We start from the raw sequence: 20,762 nt of genomic DNA on the forward strand, positions 1-20,762 counted from the left end.
CATTGAGTGTCCACTGATAATCCAAATTCAATCTGAGACTGAGAGTTTTTTTACGCTACTTTATCGATTTCACTTCTTTCTCTCACCCCCAAATTCCCAGTTCTCAAAGACACCAACAGCATTTCTTCTTTGCATGATCCCACAGAATAATCGTATCCATTCACCATATAACCGTGGACTACTTAGTACTGCATGAAGTAGGAAAGGCGAGGAAGGAACTTTCTACTGTTCTGGCTCCACTGTGAAAATCTAAGAGCTGCTGTCAGCCGAAGCCAGTCTGCTCATGCCGAGGAGCTCTGAGCCATGGCACACTCCTTTGGAATATTTCCCTGGGCCTTCATGTCAGCTCCTGCAGTGTGTAGAATCTGCTAAGTCACACGCTGTCCTCCGTTTGTGTCCTCCGTGCTTTCAATGGATGTCATCTTGAGTCTTTGATTTTTGTTGTCATTGGTGTATGTGTTTGTGGAAAAGTATTGAGTCTTTGATGTGCGTGTAGCAGCTACTGAGCAAGGCTTTGAAGGCTAGTGGGCTGCAGGACTGCGCGGGAGGAGGGGGGGCGGCGGGGGTTGGGAGGGGGCGCTGGGCCGGGAGGGCCCCGTGGCAGCAGCTCGGCCTCTTGAGGCGTCCGGGGACGGCCACGGTCGTCTACGGCCATACCACCCTGAACGCGCCCGATCTCGTCTGATCTCGGAAGCTAAGCAGGGTCGGGCCTGGTTAGTACTTGGATGGGAGACCGCCTGGGAATACCGGGTGCTGTAGGCTTTTGCCTCTTCTTTTGTCCCGCCCGCCGGCCTGTCGGGGGTCGGGGGGTGGGGCTGGGGGTGGGCCGGTCCCTCCGCCCTCGGCCCTCGGCCCTCGGCCCTCCGCCCTCCGCGCCCGCTCTTGGCCCCGGTCGCCGCCCGCTGCGCCCGCCGGAGGCTTCCTCTCCTCTCCCCGGCTGCAGCACCACCGCCAGGCGGCGGCAGCGGCGGAGCATCCCAGCCGTTCCGTTCCGCCCAGCAGCGGAGCCCCAGCCCTGGGCCCACACCGGGCCGGGCGGCGGGATCCCTAAGTGCTGCTGGGTCTCCACCCCCCGGCCCCCCCGGGACAATCCCTACACCCGGCGCGGGACAGTCCACGGCGGCAAACCGTCCCCTGGGCCCCCGGACCCCCAGCCCACCGTGGACTTCCTCTCCGCCGCACACCCGGGCCTCGGGCCGGGGCTCCCGAGAGACACACCGGCGCACCGCACAGGGCAAGTGGCCGGCCGCCCGGGCAGAGAGGACACACAACAGCACACGGAGCACACGCACCCAAACCCAGACGCCCCACCCCCAAACCCCGCCCCACCGAGCAACAGGACAGCCGGCTCTGGGCCCCCCACCCCCACGCGGGTGCTGCTGCCACATGCAGGCCCTGAGGGGAAATCGAGGCAGAACAGTCCTCCCCAGACGGAGTGGGGTGGCGGGGTGGGGGGGACACTGCACGTCTTCAGGACCTCGGGGTGAAGGACCAGCCGCGCACACGGCCCTGCCTCCTTGTCCTGGCCCTGCCCCAAAGCCCCTCTCCACCGTGCCCTCGTGTGGGGCGGCGGAGGGCCCTCTCGCGCGCACTCTCCGGCTCTGGCCCTCCGTCCCCACGCGTGGAAGTCTGTCCCTGCGCGCTTGCCCGTGGGGCTGCTCCTTGGGCTGCGGGACGGTGGTGCGTCCGCGGTTTGGGTGGGGGAGGGGGGATGCGCGCGAGACCCGTCAGTCTCCGCCTGCCCCGGATACGGACAGGTGGTCTAGCGAAGGGCCAGGGCGGCGGGAGGGACCGGACTGGGCAGGGAGGGACGCGTAGCAGCAGCTCGGCCTCTTGAGGCGTCCGGGGACGGCCGCCGTCGTCTACGGCCATACCACCCTGAACGCGCCCGATCTCGTCTGATCTCGGAAGCTAAGCAGGGTCGGGCCCGGTTAGTACTTGGATGGGAGACCGCCTGGGAATACCGGGTGCCGTAGGCTTTTTGCTTTGCCTCTTTTTCTGTCCCGCCCGCCCTGGGCTGGGAAGGGGGGGCTCCTCCGCCCACCTCGGCTGGGAAAGGGGGGGGGCCCTTCGCCCTCCACGCCCGTCCTGGCTCCCGCCCCCGCCCACCCCCACCCCGCCCCGGCAGGCCCGGATCCTGCCCCGTGGCCCCTGGAGAGAGGGTCAGATTTGAGATGTGGAGGCTCAGTCCCCGAGGCTGTCGGCCCTCAGACACCTGCCCCAGGTCCGGGCCTCTGGAACTGCTGACGGACCGGCTCTGAATTCAGGACAAATTCTAAAGTTGTCCAAGTACATGACCACGTTACCCTAGGAAAGGAAAAATTCGATCATATCCATATATGCAGAAGCATGGAATCTAAACAGTTGGCTATTCGTTCACGGGAAAGGAATTTAAGAATCCAGATGAGAAGACACCTAGAAACACTTTTCAAAAGTCTAAATCTTTAGAAAATATTCTTAAGGATTAAGAAGTAAAAACATTCTTTGGAAAGTCACGAGCAAGAACAGGGTGTTGATATGAAATTCTTCTGTTCAATACTGCAAGCGACGCTCTAAAAATATACTCAAACAGGGGAAGACACTAACAATATACGGGAAAGGAAAATCACCTTCTTCATTTTCCTCACCTCCTACGGTTCTCAAAATAGAATGTTTGCCAGTATGCATGGGAGACCTGTCGAAATCCTAAGTGAGTCCAGCAAGATAGCTCTATCTGAAATCAACATTCAATCGATAGTTTCAATATTTCTTATTTCCTAGCAAATACACAATGTTGAAGGCAATTTGTAAAAAGGATAACATGCAAAGTCACAGAAAATCTACATAGCACCTACGGGACAAAGGTGCCAACTTAGATGGAAAACTTAGTAACAACGTCAATGACCGCCCAAATCCATGGAGAGGCTCTACTATATTCCTCGATAGATGGACACGGAGTCCCCAAACTAATCATTTCCCCCAAATTAATAAATAGTGCAATTTAAACAGGGTTTATAACTAGAAATTTACAATCTGTTTCTTTCTCTCTTTCTTTTAATTTGGGAAATGGATATGTTAAAGAGCAATAATAGTAATTATTAGTTTTATTCTATTAGACCCAATTAACTGTACCAAAACTCTCTACCACTCGCCTTATAAAAATGGGAGTTTATTCATATGTCGGAAGCCGCTGTGTATCTTTTTCCGAAGGCATGGAACCGAAAAAACACTTCTCCCAAACAAATCCCATCTCGACTCTCATCATTTTGCTGGCTTTTCCTTTTAAAGTTTTTGCTCTCTGTTCCATGACTATCTCATTGAGGTAGTTTGTTAATTTCACAGTTTATATAACACATGTGGAGCCATTCTGGATTCATTCTGGCTAACTTGTGTTCCAGGGGAAACCTTCTGTTTGGGGAATACGCCTTGCTTACACAGGAAGCTGCAGTTCATCAGCACTTCTATAGAATGGCACTGCACGAGTCAATCAAAGTATCTTTATCCGATCTTTGACTAGGTCCATGTACACGGGGCTCCCGTGAGTATTACTCTGGATGTTTCCTGGTCACGTGTGCCCTATCTTCTCTCTGGTACGTGCTACTCAGAGAATATGCTTGTTCCTAAATTATGCCAGTGTTCATTCATATCCATTTATGCTACATTGTTTTCCAAATGGTTCTATAATTTCACCTCCCATATCAGCAGTGTGCGTGTTAAGAGTTCTCCTCCCAGCCAACACAGTGATCAGTGTTTTAAGTTTCCTCAATCTGGTGAGTTTGGAACTACATCTTGCTTCATTTTTTATTTTGTGTTTCCTTGATTAATAATGAGGATACAGTGTCAAACGCGTATTAAGCCTATTACACATAGATATTCTGTAGCAGTGATATTTTGCCAATTGTATGCGCTACAGATCCCTTGTCCTGTTTGCAACTTGTTTTGTACCGTGTTTATGGTATCTTTGGAAACTTTTTGTTATGGAAAATTTGAAATATAAACAGAAACAGGAAGAATACTATAATACCTACTCACTACCCTGACTCAAGAAATCATCAACCCTTGGTCAGATCTTGTTTCTTTTATACCCCTCCTACCTTAAGTTCATGATCCCCTTAACGATATCCCTCCATCGACAAAAAGTCAATATGTTTCTATCAAAGGTAGAGGCTTTCCTTCCTTTTTAAATGTAACCGCAGCCACATTATTCCATCTAAGAATCTAACTGTATTGGAGAGAACAGCAAGTCCTCAATGTTTGCGTTTCCCTGACACACATACACTCATTTCAGTTTCTTGGAATCCAGTCCAAATACAGTACATACATTGTGCTCGGTTGAGAGGTCTTTGGAAAGAGTGTCCATACATCCCAACCAGTTGGGGGCAGTCCCGGTTGTCACCATTTCACTTTGTTTCCTCCCGCTCTCCACAGTGGGGGACCCGAGTTATTTTTGCATTGTTAGGGGTTTAGTCGTGGATTTAAACACATTTAATGTGCTTCAATATCTTGCAATTATTATACTTACTGGTGATCAAACCGTCCTGTGTTTGGCAGACGGGAGTCTACTCATTCTGGTTCCTGTGTCTTTTGACATGACCCTCGTTCTGTTGGATATCAGAGCATCCACGCTTCCCGGCAGAAGAAGCGTCCATTTCCTGCCCCGGACTTGAAGTCAGCCTGTGTCTCCGGTAAGGCTTCGGACCATTTAATAACAATGGTTTGTGGAGACCACGATCTAGATGCTGGTGAAATGCACTACTGTTCAGTTTGCACCTACTTCTCAGCACCCTCCATGGGGATAAAAAAAAAAAAATATTAAAGAAAAACACATTGAGTGTCCACTGATAATCCAAATTCAATCTGAGACTGAGAGTTTTTTTACGCTACTTTATCGATTTCACTTCTTTCTCTCACCCCCAAATTCCCAGTTCTCAAAGACACCAACAGCATTTCTTCTTTGCATGATCCCACAGAATAATCGTATCCATTCACCATATAACCGTGGACTACTTAGTACTGCATGAAGTAGGAAAGGCGAGGAAGGAACTTTCTACTGTTCTGGCTCCACTGTGAAAATCTAAGAGCTGCTGTCAGCCGAAGCCAGTCTGCTCATGCCGAGGAGCTCTGAGCCATGGCACACTCCTTTGGAATATTTCCCTGGGCCTTCATGTCAGCTCCTGCAGTGTGTAGAATCTGCTAAGTCACACGCTGTCCTCCGTTTGTGTCCTCCGTGCTTTCAATGGATGTCATCTTGAGTCTTTGATTTTTGTTGTCATTGGTGTATGTGTTTGTGGAAAAGTATTGAGTCTTTGATGTGCGTGTAGCAGCTACTGAGCAAGGCTTTGAAGGCTAGTGGGCTGCAGGACTGCGCGGGAGGAGGGGGGGCGGCGGGGGTTGGGAGGGGGCGCTGGGCCGGGAGGGCCCCGTGGCAGCAGCTCGGCCTCTTGAGGCGTCCGGGGACGGCCACGGTCGTCTACGGCCATACCACCCTGAACGCGCCCGATCTCGTCTGATCTCGGAAGCTAAGCAGGGTCGGGCCTGGTTAGTACTTGGATGGGAGACCGCCTGGGAATACCGGGTGCTGTAGGCTTTTGCCTCTTCTTTTGTCCCGCCCGCCGGCCTGTCGGGGGTCGGGGGGTGGGGCTGGGGGTGGGCCGGTCCCTCCGCCCTCGGCCCTCGGCCCTCGGCCCTCCGCCCTCCGCGCCCGCTCTTGGCCCCGGTCGCCGCCCGCTGCGCCCGCCGGAGGCTTCCTCTCCTCTCCCCGGCTGCAGCACCACCGCCAGGCGGCGGCAGCGGCGGAGCATCCCAGCCGTTCCGTTCCGCCCAGCAGCGGAGCCCCAGCCCTGGGCCCACACCGGGCCGGGCGGCGGGATCCCTAAGTGCTGCTGGGTCTCCACCCCCCGGCCCCCCCGGGACAATCCCTACACCCGGCGCGGGACAGTCCACGGTGGCAAACCGTCCCCTGGGCCCCCGGACCCCCAGCCCACCGTGGACTTCCTCTCCGCCGCACACCCGGGCCTCGGGCCGGGGCTCCCGAGAGACACACCGGCGCACCGCACAGGGCAAGTGGCCGGCCGCCCGGGCAGAGAGGACACACAACAGCACACGGAGCACACGCACCCAAACCCAAACGCCCCACCCCCAAACCCCGCCCCACCGAGCAACAGGACAGCCGGCTCTGGGCCCCCCACCCCCACGCGGGTGCTGCTGCCACATGCAGGCCCTGAGGGGAAATCGAGGCAGAACAGTCCTCCCCAGACGGAGTGGGGTGGCGGGGTGGGGGGGACACTGCAAGTCTTCAGGACCTCGGGGTGAAGCACCAGCCGCGCACACGGCCCTGCCTCCTTGTCCTGGCCCTGCCCCAAAGCCCCTCTCCACCGTGCCCTCGCGTGGGGCGGCGGAGGGCCCTCTCGCGCGCACTCTCCGGCTCTGGCCCTCCGTCCCCACGCGTGGAAGTCTGTCCCTGCGCGCTTGCCCTGGGGCTGCTCCTTGGGCTGCGGGACGGTGGTGCGTCCGCGGTTTGGGTGGGGGAGGGGGGATGCGCGCGAGACCCGTCAGTCTCCGCCTGCCCCGGATACGGACAGGTGGTCTAGCGAAGGGCCAGGGCGGCGGGAGGGACCGGACTGGGCAGGGAGGGACGCGTAGCAGCAGCTCGGCCTCTTGAGGCGTCCGGGGGCGGCCGCCATCGTCTAGGGCCATACCACCCTGAACGCGCCCGATCTCGTCTGATCTCGGAAGCTAAGCAGGGTCGGGCCCGGTTAGTACTTGGATGGGAGACCGCCTGGGAATACCGGGTGCCGTAGGCTTTTTGCTTTGCCTCTTTTTCTGTCCCGCCCGCCCTGGGCTGGGAAGGGGGGGCTCCTCCGCCCACCTCGGCTGGGAAAGAGGGGGGGCCCTTCGCCCTCCACGCCCGTCCTGGCTCCCGCCCCCGCCCACCCCCACCCCGCCCCGGCAGGCCCGGATCCTGCCCCGTGGCCCCTGGAGAGAGGGTCAGATTTGAGATGTGGAGGCTCAGTCCCCGAGGCTGTCGGCCCTCAGACACCTGCCCCAGGTCCGGGCCTCCGGAACTGCTGACGGACCGGCTCTGAATTCAGGACAAATTCTAAAGTTGTCCAAGTACATGACCACGTTACCCTAGGAAAGGAAAAATTCGATCATATCCATATATGCAGAAGCATGGAATCTAAACAGTTGGCTATTCGTTCACGGGAAAGGAATTTAAGAATCCAGATGAGAAGACACCTAGAAACACTTTTCAAAAGTCTAAATCTTTAGAAAATATTCTTAAGGATTAAGAAGTAAAAACATTCTTTGGAAAGTCACGAGCAAGAACAGGGTGTTGATATGAAATTCTTCTGTTCAATACTGCAAGCGACGCTCTAAAAATATACTCAAACAGGGGAAGACACTAACAATATACGGGAAAGGAAAATCACCTTCTTCATTTTCCTCACCTCCTACGGTTCTCAAAATAGAATGTTTGCCAGTATGCATGGGAGACCTGTCGAAATCCTAAGTGAGTCCAGCAAGATAGCTCTATCTGAAATCAACATTCAATCGATAGTTTCAATATTTCTTATTTCCTAGCAAATACACAATGTTGAAGGCAATTTGTAAAAAGGATAACATGCAAAGTCACAGAAAATCTACATAGCACCTACGGGACAAAGGTGCCAACTTAGATGGAAAACTTAGTAACAACGTCAATGACGGCCCAAATCCATGGAGAGGCTCTACTATATTCCTAGATAGATGGACACGGAGTCCCCAAACTAATCATTTCCCCCAAATTAATAAATAGTGCAATTTAAACAGGGTTTATAACTAGAAATTTACAATCTGTTTCTTTCTCTCTTTCTTTTAATTTGGGAAATGGATATGTTAAAGAGCAATAATAGCAATTATTAGTTTTATTCTATTAGACCCAATTAACTGTACCAAAACTCTCTACCACTCGCCTTATAAAAATGGGAGTTTATTCATATGTCGGAAGCCGCTGTGTATCTTTTTCCGAAGGCATGGAACCGAAAAAACACTTCTCCCAAACAAATCCCATCTCGACTCTCATCATTTTGCTGGCTTTTCCTTTTAAAGTTTTTGCTCTCTGTTCCATGACTATCTCATTGAGGTAGTTTGTTAATTTCACAGTTTATATAACACATGTGGAGCCATTCTGGATTCATTCTGGCTAACTTGTGTTCCAGGGGAAACCTTCTGTTTGGGGAATACGCCTTGCTTACACAGGAAGCTGCAGTTCATCAGCACTTCTATAGAATGGCACTGCACGAGTCAATCAAAGTATCTTTATCCGATCTTTGACTAGGTCCATGTACACGGGGCTCCCGTGAGTATTACTCTGGATGTTTCCTGGTCACGTGTGCCCTATCTTCTCTCTGGTACGTGCTACTCAGAGAATATGCTTGTTCCTAAATTATGCCAGTGTTCATTCATATCCATTTATGCTACATTGTTTTCCAAATGGTTCTATAATTTCACCTCCCATATCAGCAGTGTGCGTGTTAAGAGTTCTCCTCCCAGCCAACACAGTGATCAGTGTTTTAAGTTTCCTCAATCTGGTGAGTTTGGAACTACATCTTGCTTCATTTTTTATTTTGTGTTTCCTTGATTAATAATGAGGATACAGTGTCAAACGCGTATTAAGCCTATTACACATAGATATTCTGTAGCAGTGATATTTTGCCAATTGTATGCGCTACAGATCCCTTGTCCTGTTTGCAACTTGTTTTGTACCGTGTTTATGGTATCTTTGGAAACTTTTTGTTATGGAAAATTTGAAATATAAACAAAAACAGAAAGAATACTATAATACCTACTCACTACCCTGACTCAAGAAATCATCAACCCTTGGTCAGATCTTGTTTCTTTTATACCCCTCCTACCTTAAGTTCATGATCCCCTTAACGATATCCCTCCATCGACAAAAAGTCAATATGTTTCTATCAAAGGTAGAGGCTTTCTTTCCTTTTTAAATGTAACCGCAGCCACATTATTCCATCTAAGAATCTAACCGTATTGGAGAGAACAGCAAGTCCTCAAGGTTTGCGTTTCCCTGAGACACATACACTCATTTCAGTTTCTTGGAATCCAGTCCAAATACAGTACATACATTGTGCTCGGTTGAGAGGTCTTTGGAAAGAGTGTCCATACATCCCAACCAGTTGGGGGCAGTCCCGGTTGTCACCATTTCACTTTGTTTCCTCCCGCTCTCCACAGTGGGGGATCCGAGTTATTTTTGCATTGTTAGGGGTTTAGTCGTGGATTTAAACACATTTAATGTGCTTCAATATCTTGCAATTATTATACTTACTGGTGATCAAACCGTCCTGTGTTTGGCAGACGGGAGTCTACTCATTCTGGTTCCTGTGTCCTTTGACATGACCCTCGTTCTGTTGGATATCAGAGCATCCACGCTTCCCGGCAGAAGAAGCGTCCATTTCCTGCCCCGGACTTGAAGTCAGCCTGTGTCTCCGGTAAGGCTTCGGACCATTTAATAACAATGGTTTGTGGAGACCACGATCTAGATGCTGGTGAAATGCACTACTGTTCAGTTTGCACCTACTTCTCAGCACCCTCCATGGGGATAAAAAAAAAAAAAATTAAAGAAAAACACATTGAGTGTCCACTGATAATCCAAATTCAATCTGAGACTGAGAGTTTTTTTACGCTACTTTATCGATTTCACTTCTTTCTCTCACCCCCAAATTCCCAGTTCTCAAAGACACCAACAGCATTTCTTCTTTGCATGATCCCACAGAATAATCGTATCCATTCACCATATAACCGTGGACTACTTAGTACTGCATGAAGTAGGAAAGGCGAGGAAGGAACTTTCTACTGTTCTGGCTCCACTGTGAAAATCTAAGAGCTGCTGTCAGCCGAAGCCAGTCTGCTCATGCCGAGGAGCTCTGAGCCATGGCACACTCCTTTGGAATATTTCCCTGGGCCTTCATGTCAGCTCCTGCAGTGTGTAGAATCTGCTAAGTCACACGCTGTCCTCCGTTTGTGTCCTCCGTGCTTTCAATGGATGTCATCTTGAGTCTTTGATTTTTGTTGTCATTGGTGTATGTGTTTGTGGAAAAGTATTGAGTCTTTGATGTGCGTGTAGCAGCTACTGAGCAAGGCTTTGAAGGCTAGTGGGCTGCAGGACTGCGCGGGAGGGGGGGGGGCGGCGGGGGTTGGGAGGGGGCGCTGGGCCGGGAGGGCCCCGTGGCAGCAGCTCGGCCTCTTGAGGCGTCCGGGGACGGCCACGGTCGTCTACGGCCATACCACCCTGAACGCGCCCGATCTCGTCTGATCTCGGAAGCTAAGCAGGGTCGGGCCTGGTTAGTACTTGGATGGGAGACCGCCTGGGAATACCGAGTGCTGTAGGCTTTTGCCTCTTCTTTTGTCCGGCCCGCCGGCCTGTCGGGGGTCGGGGGGTGGGGCTGGGGGTGGGCCGGTCCCTCCGCCCTCGGCCCTCCGCCCTCCGCGCCCGCCCTTGGCCCCGGTCGCCGCCCGCTGCGCCCGCCGGAGGCTTCCTCTCCTCTCCCCGGCTGCAGCACCACCGCCAGGCGGCGGCAGCGGCGGAGCATCCCAGCCGTTCCGTTCCGCCCAGCAGCGGAGCCCCAGCCCTGGGCCCACACCGGGCCGGGCGGCGGGATCCCTAAGTGCTGCTGGGTCTCCACCCCCCGGCCCCCCCGGGACAATCCCTACACCCGGCGCGGGACAGTCCACGGCCGCAAACCGTCCCCTGGGCCCCCGGACCCCCAGCCCACCGTGGACTTCCTCTCCGCCGCACACCCGGGCCTCGGGCCGGGGCTCCCGAGAGACACACCGGCGCACCGCACAGGGCAAGTGGCCGGCCGCCCGGGCAGAGAGGACACACAACAGCACACGGAGCACACGCACCCAAACCCAGACGCCCCACCCCCAAACCCCGCCCCACCGAGCAACAGGACAGCCGGCTCTGGGCCCCCCACCCCCACGCGGGTGCTGCTGCCACATGCAGGCCCTGAGGGGAAATCGAGGCAGAACAGTCCTCCCCAGACGGAGTGGGGTGGCGGGGTGGGGGGGACACTGCACGTCTTCAGGACCTCGGGGTGAAGGACCAGCCGCGCACACGGCCCTGCCTCCTTGTCCTGGCCCTGCCCCAAAGCCCCTCCCCACCGTGCCCTCGCGTGGGGCGGCGGAGGGCCCTCTCGCGCGCACTCTCCGGCTCTGGCCCTCCGTCCCCACGCGTGGAAGTCTGTCCCTGCGCGCTTGCCCGTGGGGCTGCTCCTTGGGCTGCGGGACGGTGGTGCGTCCGCGGTTTGGGTGGGGGAGGGGGGATGCGCGCGAGACCCGTCAGTCTCCGCCTGCCCCGGATACGGACAGGTGGTCTAGCGAAGGGCCAGGGCGGCGGGAGGGACCGGACTGGGCAGGGAGGGACGCGTAGCAGCAGCTCGGCCTCTTGAGGCGTCCGGGGACGGCCGCCGTCGTCTACGGCCATACCACCCTGAACGCGCCCGATCTCGTCTGATCTCGGAAGCTAAGCAGGGTCGGGCCCGGTTAGTACTTGGATGGGAGACCGCCTGGGAATACCGGGTGCCGTAGGCTTTTTGCTTTGCCTCTTTTTCTGTCCCGCCCGCCCTGGGCTGGGAAGGGGGGGCTCCTCCGCCCACCTCGGCTGGGAAAGGGGGGGGGCCCTTCGCCCTCCACGCCCGTCCTGGCTCCCGCCCCCGCCCACCCCCACCCCGCCCCGGCAGGCCCGGATCCTGCCCCGTGGCCCCTGGAGAGAGGGTCAGATTTGAGATGTGGAGGCTCAGTCCCCGAGGCTGTCGGCCCTCAGACACCTGCCCCAGGTCCGGGCCTCTGGAACTGCTGACGGACCGGCTCTGAATTCAGGACAAATTCTAAAGTTGTCCAAGTACATGACCACGTTACCCTAGGAAAGGAAAAATTCGATCATATCCATATATGCAGAAGCATGGAATCTAAACAGTTGGCTATTCGTTCACGGGAAAGGAATTTAAGAATCCAGATGAGAAGACACCTAGAAACACTTTTCAAAAGTCTAAATCTTTAGAAAATATTCTTAAGGATTAAGAAGTAAAAACATTCTTTGGAAAGTCACGAGCAAGAACAGGGTGTTGATATGAAATTCTTCTGTTCAATACTGCAAGCGACGCTCTAAAAATATACTCAAACAGGGGAAGACACTAACAATATACGGGAAAGGAAAATCACCTTCTTCATTTTCCTCACCTCCTACGGTTCTCAAAATAGAATGTTTGCCAGTATGCATGGGAGACCTGTCGAAATCCTAAGTGAGTCCAGCAAGATAGCTCTATCTGAAATCAACATTCAATCGATAGTTTCAATATTTCTTATTTCCTAGCAAATACACAATGTTGAAGGCAATTTGTAAAAAGGATAACATGCAAAGTCACAGAAAATCTACATAGCACCTACGGGACAAAGGTGCCAACTTAGATGGAAAACTTAGTAACAACGTCAATGACCGCCCAAATCCATGGAGAGGCTCTACTATATTCCTAGATAGATGGACACGGAGTCCCCAAACTAATCATTTCCCCCAAATTAATAAATAGTGCAATTTAAACAGGGTTTATAACTAGAAATTTACAATCTGTTTCTTTCTCTCTTTCTTTTAATTTGGGAAATGGATATGTTAAAGAGCAATAATAGCAATTATTAGTTTTATTCTATTAGACCCAATTAACTGTACCAAAACTCTCTACCACTCGCCTTATAAAAATGGGAGTTTATTCATATGTCGGAAGCCGCTGTGTATCTTTTTCCGAAGGCATGGAACCGAAAAAACACTTCTCCCAAACAAATCCCATCTCGACTCTCATCATTTTGCTGGCTTTTCCTTTTAAAGCTTTTGCTCTCTGTTCCATGACTATCTCATTGAGGTAGTTTGTTAATTTCACAGTTTATATAACACATGTGGAGCCATTCTGGATTCATTCTGGCTAACTTGTGTTCCAGGGGAAACCTTCTGTTTGGGGAATACGCCTTGCTTACACAGGAAGCTGCAGTTCATCAGCACTTCTATAGAATGGCACTGCACGAGTCAATCAAAGTATCTTTATCCGATCTTTGACTAGGTCCATGTACACGGGGCTCCCGTGAGTATTACTCTGGATGTTTCCTGGTCACGTGTGCCCTATCTTCTCTCTGGTACGTGCTACTCAGAGAATATGCTTGTTCCTAAATTATGCCAGTGTTCATTCATATCCATTTATGCTACATTGTTTTCCAAATGGTTCTATAATTTCACCTCCCATATCAGCAGTGTGCGTGTTAAGAGTTCTCCTCCCAGCCAACACAGTGATCAGTGTTTTAAGTTTCCTCAATCTGGTGAGTTTGGAACTACATCTTGCTTCATTTTTTATTTTGTGTTTCCTTGATTAATAATGAGGATACAGTGTCAAATGCGTATTAAGCCTATTACACATAGATATTCTGTAGCAGTGATATTTTGCCAATTGTATGCGCTACAGATCCCTTGTCCTGTTTGCAACTTGTTTTGTACCGTGTTTATGGTATCTTTGGAAACTTTTTGTTATGGAAAATTTGAAATATAAACAGAAACAGAAAGAATACTATAATACCTACTCACTACCCTGACTCAAGAAATCATCAACCCTTGGTCAGATCTTGTTTCTTTTATACCCCTCCTACCTTAAGTTCATGATCCCCTTAACGATATCCCTCCATCGACAAAAAGTCAATATGTTTCTATCAAAGGTAGAGGCTTTCCTTCCTTTTTAAATGTAACCGCAGCCACATTATTCCATCTAAGAATCTAACTGTATTGGAGAGAACAGCAAGTCCTCAATGTTTGCGTTTCCCTGACACACATACACTCATTTCAGTTTCTTGGAATCCAGTCCAAATACAGTACATACATTGTGCTCGGTTGAGAGGTCTTTGGAAAGAGTGTCCATACATCCCAACCAGTTGGGGGCAGTCCCGGTTGTCACCATTTCACTTTGTTTCCTCCCGCTCTCCACAGTGGGGGACCCGAGTTATTTTTGCATTGTTAGGGGTTTAGTCGTGGATTTAAACACATTTAATGTGCTTCAATATCTTGCAATTATTATACTTACTGGTGATCAAACCGTCCTGTGTTTGGCAGACGGGAGTCTACTCATTCTGGTTCCTGTGTCTTTTGACATGACCCTCGTTCTGTTGGATATCAGAGCATCCACGCTTCCCGGCAGAAGAAGCGTCCATTTCCTGCCCCGGACTTGAAGTCAGCCTGTGTCTCCGGTAAGGCTTCGGACCATTTAATAACAATGGTTTGTGGAGACCACGATCTAGATGCTGGTGAAATGCACTACTGTTCAGTTTGCACCTACTTCTCAGCACCCTCCATGGGGATAAAAAAAAAAAAAATTAAAGAAAAACACATTGAGTGTCCACTGATAATCCAAATTCAATCTGAGACTGAGAGTTTTTTTACGCTACTTTATCGATTTCACTTCTTTCTCTCACCCCCAAATTCCCAGTTCTCAAAGACACCAACAGCATTTCTTCTTTGCATGATCCCACAGAATAATCGTATCCATTCACCATATAACCGTGGACTACTTAGTACTGCATGAAGTAGGAAAGGCGAGGAAGGAACTTTCTACTGTTCTGGCTCCACTGTGAAAATCTAAGAGCTGCTGTCAGCCGAAGCCAGTCTGCTCATGCCGAGGAGCTCTGAGCCATGGCACACTCCTTTGGAATATTTCCCTGGGCCTTCATGTCAGCTCCTGCAGTGTGTAGAATCTGCTAAGTCACACGCTGTCCTCCGTTTGTGTCCTCCGTGCTTTCAATGGATGTCATCTTGAGTCTTTGATTTTTGTTGTCATTGGTGTATGTGTTTGTGGAAAAGTATTGAGTCTTTGATGTGCGTGTAGCAGCTACTGAGCAAGGCTTTGAAGGCTAGTGGGCTGCAGGACTGCGCGGGAGGGGGGGGGGCGGCGGGGGTTGGGAGGGGGCGCTGGGCCGGGAGGGCCCCGTGGCAGCAGCTCGGCCTCTTGAGGCGTCCGGGGACGGCCACGGTCGTCTACGGCCATACCACCCTGAACGCGCCCGATCTCGTCTGATCTCGGAAGCTAAGCAGGGTCGGGCCTGGTTAGTACTTGGATGGGAGACCGCCTGGGAATACCGAGTGCTGTAGGCTTTTGCCTCTTCTTTTGTCCGGCCCGCCGGCCTGTCGGGGGTCGGGGGGTGGGGCTGGGGGTGGGCCGGTCCCTCCGCCCTCGGCCCTCCGCCCTCCGCGCCCGCCCTTGGCCCCGGTCGCCGCCCGCTGCGCCCGCCGGAGGCTTCCTCTCCTCTCCCCGGCTGCAGCACCACCGCCAGGCGGCGGCAGCGGCGGAGCATCCCAGCCGTTCCGTTCCGCCCAGCAGCGGAGCCCCAGCCCTGGGCCCACACCGGGCCGGGCGGCGGGATCCCTAAGTGCTGCTGGGTCTCCACCCCCCGGCCCCCCCGGGACAATCCCTACACCCGGCGCGGGACAGTCCACGGCCGCAAACCGTCCCCTGGGCCCCCGGACCCCCAGCCCACCGTGGACTTCCTCTCCGCCGCACACCCGGGCCTCGGGCCGGGGCTCCCGAGAGACACACCGGCGCACCGCACAGGGCAAGTGGCCGGCCGCCCGGGCAGAGAGGACACACAACAGCACACGGAGCACACGCACCCAAACCCAGACGCCCCACCCCCAAACCCCGCCCCACCGAGCAACAGGACAGCCGGCTCTGGGCCCCCCACCCCCACGCGGGTGCTGCTGCCACATGCAGGCCCTGAGGGGAAATCGAGGCAGAACAGTCCTCCCCAGACGGAGTGGGGTGGCGGGGTGGGGGGGACACTGCACGTCTTCAGGACCTCGGGGTGAAGGACCAGCCGCGCACACGGCCCTGCCTCCTTGTCCTGGCCCTGCCCCAAAGCCCCTCTCCACCGTGCCCTCGCGTGGGGCGGCGGAGGGCCCTCTCGCGCGCACTCTCCGGCTCTGGCCCTCCGTCCCCACGCGTGGAAGTCTGTCCCTGCGCGCTTGCCCGTGGGGCTGCTCCTTGGGCTGCGGGACGGTGGTGCGTCCGCGGTTTGGGTGGGGGAGGGGGGATGCGCGCGAGACCCGTCAGTCTCCGCCTGCCCCGGATACGGACAGGTGGTCTAGCGAAGGGCCAGGGCGGCGGGAGGGACCGGACTGGGCAGGGAGGGACGCGTAGCAGCAGCTCGGCCTCTTGAGGCGTCCGGGGACGGCCGCCGTCGTCTACGGCCATACCACCCTGAACGCGCCCGATCTCGTCTGATCTCGGAAGCTAAGCAGGGTCGGGCCCGGTTAGTACTTGGATGGGAGACCGCCTGGGAATACCGGGTGCCGTAGGCTTTTTGCTTTGCCTCTTTTTCTGTCCCGCCCGCCCTGGGCTGGGAAGGGGGGGCTCCTCCGCCCACCTCGGCTGGGAAAGGGGGGGGGCCCTTCGCCCTCCACGCCCGTCCTGGCTCCCGCCCCCGCCCACCCCCACCCCGCCCCGGCAGGCCCGGATCCTGCCCCGTGGCCCCTGGAGAGAGGGTCAGATTTGAGATGTGGAGGCTCAGTCCCCGAGGCTGTCGGCCCTCAGACACCTGCCCCAGGTCCGGGCCTCTGGAACTGCTGACGGACCGGCTCTGAATTCAGGACAAATTCTAAAGTTGTCCAAGTACATGACCACGTTACCCTAGGAAAGGAAAAATTCGATCATATCCATATATGCAGAAGCATGGAATCTAAACAGTTGGCTATTCGTTCACGGGAAAGGAATTTAAGAATCCAGATGAGAAGACACCTAGAAACACTTTTCAAAAGTCTAAATCTTTAGAAAATATTCTTAAGGATTAAGAAGTAAAAACATTCTTTGGAAAGTCACGAGCAAGAACAGGGTGTTGATATGAAATTCTTCTGTTCAATACTGCAAGCGACGCTCTAAAAATATACTCAAACAGGGGAAGACACTAACAATATACGGGAAAGGAAAATCACCTTCTTCATTTTCCTCACCTCCTACGGTTCTCAAAATAGAATGTTTGCCAGTATGCATGGGAGACCTGTCGAAATCCTAAGTGAGTCCAGCAAGATAGCTCTATCTGAAATCAACATTCAATCGATAGTTTCAATATTTCTTATTTCCTAGCAAATACACAATGTTGAAGGCAATTTGTAAAAAGGATAACATGCAAAGTCACAGAAAATCTACATAGCACCTACGGGACAAAGGTGCCAACTTAGATGGAAAACTTAGTAACAACGTCAATGACCGCCCAAATCCATGGAGAGGCTCTACTATATTCCTAGATAGATGGACACGGAGTCCCCAAACTAATCATTTCCCCCAAATTAATAAATAGTGCAATTTAAACAGGGTTTATAACTAGAAATTTACAATCTGTTTCTTTCTCTCTTTCTTTTAATTTGGGAAATGGATATGTTAAAGAGCAATAATAGCAATTATTAGTTTTATTCTATTAGACCCAATTAACTGTACCAAAACTCTCTACCACTCGCCTTATAAAAATGGGAGTTTATTCATATGTCGGAAGCCGCTGTGTATCTTTTTCCGAAGGCATGGAACCGAAAAAACACTTCTCCCAAACAAATCCCATCTCGACTCTCATCATTTTGCTGGCTTTTCCTTTTAAAGTTTTTGCTCTCTGTTCCATGACTATCTCATTGAGGTAGTTTGTTAATTTCACAGTTTATATAACACATGTGGAGCCATTCTGGATTCATTCTGGCTAACTTGTGTTCCAGGGGAAACCTTCTGTTTGGGGAATACGCCTTGCTTACACAGGAAGCTGCAGTTCATCAGCACTTCTATAGAATGGCACTGCACGAGTCAATCAAAGTATCTTTATCCGATCTTTGACTAGGTCCATGTACACGGGGCTCCCGTGAGTATTACTCTGGATGTTTCCTGGTCACGTGTGCCCTATCTTCTCTCTGGTACGTGCTACTCAGAGAATATGCTTGTTCCTAAATTATGCCAGTGTTCATTCATATCCATTTATGCTACATTGTTTTCCAAATGGTTCTATAATTTCACCTCCCATATCAGCAGTGTGCGTGTTAAGAGTTCTCCTCCCAGCCAACACAGTGATCAGTGTTTTAAGTTTCCTCAATCTGGTGAGTTTGGAACTACATCTTGCTTCATTTTTTATTTTGTGTTTCCTTGATTAATAATGAGGATACAGTGTCAAACGCGTATTAAGCCTATTACACATAGATATTCTGTAGCAGTGATATTTTGCCAATTGTATGCGCTACAGATCCCTTGTCCTGTTTGCAACTTGTTTTGTACCGTGTTTATGGTATCTTTGGAAACTTTTTGTTATGGAAAATTTGAAATATAAACAAAAACAGAAAGAATACTATAATACCTACTCACTACCCTGACTCAAGAAATCATCAACCCTTGGTCAGATCTTGTTTCTTTTATACCCCTCCTACCTTAAGTTCATGATCCCCTTAACGATATCCCTCCATCGACAAAAAGTCAATATGTTTCTATCAAAGGTAGAGGCTTTCTTTCCTTTTTAAATGTAACCGCAGCCACATTATTCCATCTAAGAATCTAACCGTATTGGAGAGAACAGCAAGTCCTCAAGGTTTGCGTTTCCCTGAGACACATACACTCATTTCAGTTTCTTGGAATCCAGTCCAAATACAGTACATACATTGTGCTCGGTTGAGAGGTCTTTGGAAAGAGTGTCCATACATCCCAACCAGTTGGGGGCAGTCCCGGTTGTCACCATTTCACTTTGTTTCCTCCCGCTCTCCACAGTGGGGGATCCGAGTTATTTTTGCATTGTTAGGGGTTTAGTCGTGGATTTAAACACATTTAATGTGCTTCAATATCTTGCAATTATTATACTTACTGGTGATCAAACCGTCCTGTGTTTGGCAGACGGGAGTCTACTCATTCTGGTTCCTGTGTCCTTTGACATGACCCTCGTTCTGTTGGATATCAGAGCATCCACGCTTCCCGGCAGAAGAAGCGTCCATTTCCTGCCCCGGACTTGAAGTCAGCCTGTGTCTCCGGTAAGGCTTCGGACCATTTAATAACAATGGTTTGTGGAGACCACGATCTAGATGCTGGTGAAATGCACTACTGTTCAGTTTGCACCTACTTCTCAGCACCCTCCATGGGGATAAAAAAAAAAAAAATTAAAGAAAAACACATTGAGTGTCCACTGATAATCCAAATTCAATCTGAGACTGAGAGTTTTTTTACGCTACTTTATCGATTTCACTTCTTTCTCTCACCCCCAAATTCCCAGTTCTCAAAGACACCAACAGCATTTCTTCTTTGCATGATCCCACAGAATAATCGTATCCATTCACCATATAACCGTGGACTACTTAGTACTGCATGAAGTAGGAAAGGCGAGGAAGGAACTTTCTACTGTTCTGGCTCCACTGTGAAAATCTAAGAGCTGCTGTCAGCCGAAGCCAGTCTGCTCATGCCGAGGAGCTCTGAGCCATGGCACACTCCTTTGGAATATTTCCCTGGGCCTTCATGTCAGCTCCTGCAGTGTGTAGAATCTGCTAAGTCACACGCTGTCCTCCGTTTGTGTCCTCCGTGCTTTCAATGGATGTCATCTTGAGTCTTTGATTTTTGTTGTCATTGGTGTATGTGTTTGTGGAAAAGTATTGAGTCTTTGATGTGCGTGTAGCAGCTACTGAGCAAGGCTTTGAAGGCTAGTGGGCTGCAGGACTGCGCGGGAGGGGGGGGGGCGGCGGGGGTTGGGAGGGGGCGCTGGGCCGGGAGGGCCCCGTGGCAGCAGCTCGGCCTCTTGAGGCGTCCGGGGACGGCCACGGTCGTCTACGGCCATACCACCCTGAACGCGCCCGATCTCGTCTGATCTCGGAAGCTAAGCAGGGTCGGGCCTGGTTAGTACTTGGATGGGAGACCGCCTGGGAATACCGAGTGCTGTAGGCTTTTGCCTCTTCTTTTGTCCGGCCCGCCGGCCTGTCGGGGGTCGGGGGGTGGGGCTGGGGGTGGGCCGGTCCCTCCGCCCTCGGCCCTCCGCCCTCCGCGCCCGCCCTTGGCCCCGGTCGCCGCCCGCTGCGCCCGCCGGAGGCTTCCTCTCCTCTCCCCGGCTGCAGCACCACCGCCAGGCGGCGGCAGCGGCGGAGCATCCCAGCCGTTCCGTTCCGCCCAGCAGCGGAGCCCCAGCCCTGGGCCCACACCGGGCCGGGCGGCGGGATCCCTAAGTGCTGCTGGGTCTCCACCCCCCGGCCCCCCCGGGACAATCCCTACACCCGGCGCGGGACAGTCCACGGCCGCAAACCGTCCCCTGGGCCCCCGGACCCCCAGCCCACCGTGGACTTCCTCTCCGCCGCACACCCGGGCCTCGGGCCGGGGCTCCCGAGAGACACACCGGCGCACCGCACAGGGCAAGTGGCCGGCCGCCCGGGCAGAGAGGACACACAACAGCACACGGAGCACACGCACCCAAACCCAGACGCCCCACCCCCAAACCCCGCCCCACCGAGCAACAGGACAGCCGGCTCTGGGCCCCCCACCCCCACGCGGGTGCTGCTGCCACATGCAGGCCCTGAGGGGAAATCGAGGCAGAACAGTCCTCCCCAGACGGAGTGGGGTGGCGGGGTGGGGGGGACACTGCACGTCTTCAGGACCTCGGGGTGAAGGACCAGCCGCGCACACGGCCCTGCCTCCTTGTCCTGGCCCTGCCCCAAAGCCCCTCTCCACCGTGCCCTCGCGTGGGGCGGCGGAGGGCCCTCTCGCGCGCAC

General features: G+C 52.9%; 9 non-coding genes across 9 annotated transcripts; all 9 read left to right on the forward strand.

Moving 5' to 3' along the window:
* Positions 1 to 643: 643 nt before the first annotated feature.
* On the forward strand, positions 644 to 762 carry LOC138394978 (5S ribosomal RNA). The gene has a single exon (XR_011235481.1). It is a non-coding gene; the product is annotated as a 5S ribosomal RNA (ribosomal RNA).
* Positions 763 to 1,860: 1,098 nt separating this feature from the next.
* On the forward strand, positions 1,861 to 1,979 carry LOC138394993 (5S ribosomal RNA). The gene has a single exon (XR_011235495.1). It is a non-coding gene; the product is annotated as a 5S ribosomal RNA (ribosomal RNA).
* A 3,468-nt stretch (positions 1,980 to 5,447) lies between these two features.
* On the forward strand, positions 5,448 to 5,566 carry LOC138394979 (5S ribosomal RNA). The gene has a single exon (XR_011235482.1). It is a non-coding gene; the product is annotated as a 5S ribosomal RNA (ribosomal RNA).
* Positions 5,567 to 6,663: 1,097 nt separating this feature from the next.
* LOC138394866 (5S ribosomal RNA) lies at positions 6,664 to 6,782 on the forward strand. The gene has a single exon (XR_011235391.1). It is a non-coding gene; the product is annotated as a 5S ribosomal RNA (ribosomal RNA).
* A 3,467-nt stretch (positions 6,783 to 10,249) lies between these two features.
* On the forward strand, positions 10,250 to 10,368 carry LOC138394870 (5S ribosomal RNA). The gene has a single exon (XR_011235395.1). It is a non-coding gene; the product is annotated as a 5S ribosomal RNA (ribosomal RNA).
* Positions 10,369 to 11,452: 1,084 nt separating this feature from the next.
* LOC138394812 (5S ribosomal RNA) lies at positions 11,453 to 11,571 on the forward strand. The gene has a single exon (XR_011235339.1). It is a non-coding gene; the product is annotated as a 5S ribosomal RNA (ribosomal RNA).
* Positions 11,572 to 15,038: 3,467 nt separating this feature from the next.
* On the forward strand, positions 15,039 to 15,157 carry LOC138394871 (5S ribosomal RNA). The gene has a single exon (XR_011235396.1). It is a non-coding gene; the product is annotated as a 5S ribosomal RNA (ribosomal RNA).
* Positions 15,158 to 16,241: 1,084 nt separating this feature from the next.
* LOC138394823 (5S ribosomal RNA) lies at positions 16,242 to 16,360 on the forward strand. The gene has a single exon (XR_011235350.1). It is a non-coding gene; the product is annotated as a 5S ribosomal RNA (ribosomal RNA).
* A 3,467-nt stretch (positions 16,361 to 19,827) lies between these two features.
* Positions 19,828 to 19,946, forward strand: LOC138394872 (5S ribosomal RNA). The gene has a single exon (XR_011235397.1). It is a non-coding gene; the product is annotated as a 5S ribosomal RNA (ribosomal RNA).
* Positions 19,947 to 20,762: the final 816 nt, after the last annotated feature.

This window comes from Eulemur rufifrons, chromosome 14 (assembly GCF_041146395.1).
Source record: "Eulemur rufifrons isolate Redbay chromosome 14, OSU_ERuf_1, whole genome shotgun sequence".
In the NCBI taxonomy this organism is placed as follows: Eukaryota; Metazoa; Chordata; class Mammalia; order Primates; family Lemuridae; genus Eulemur; species Eulemur rufifrons.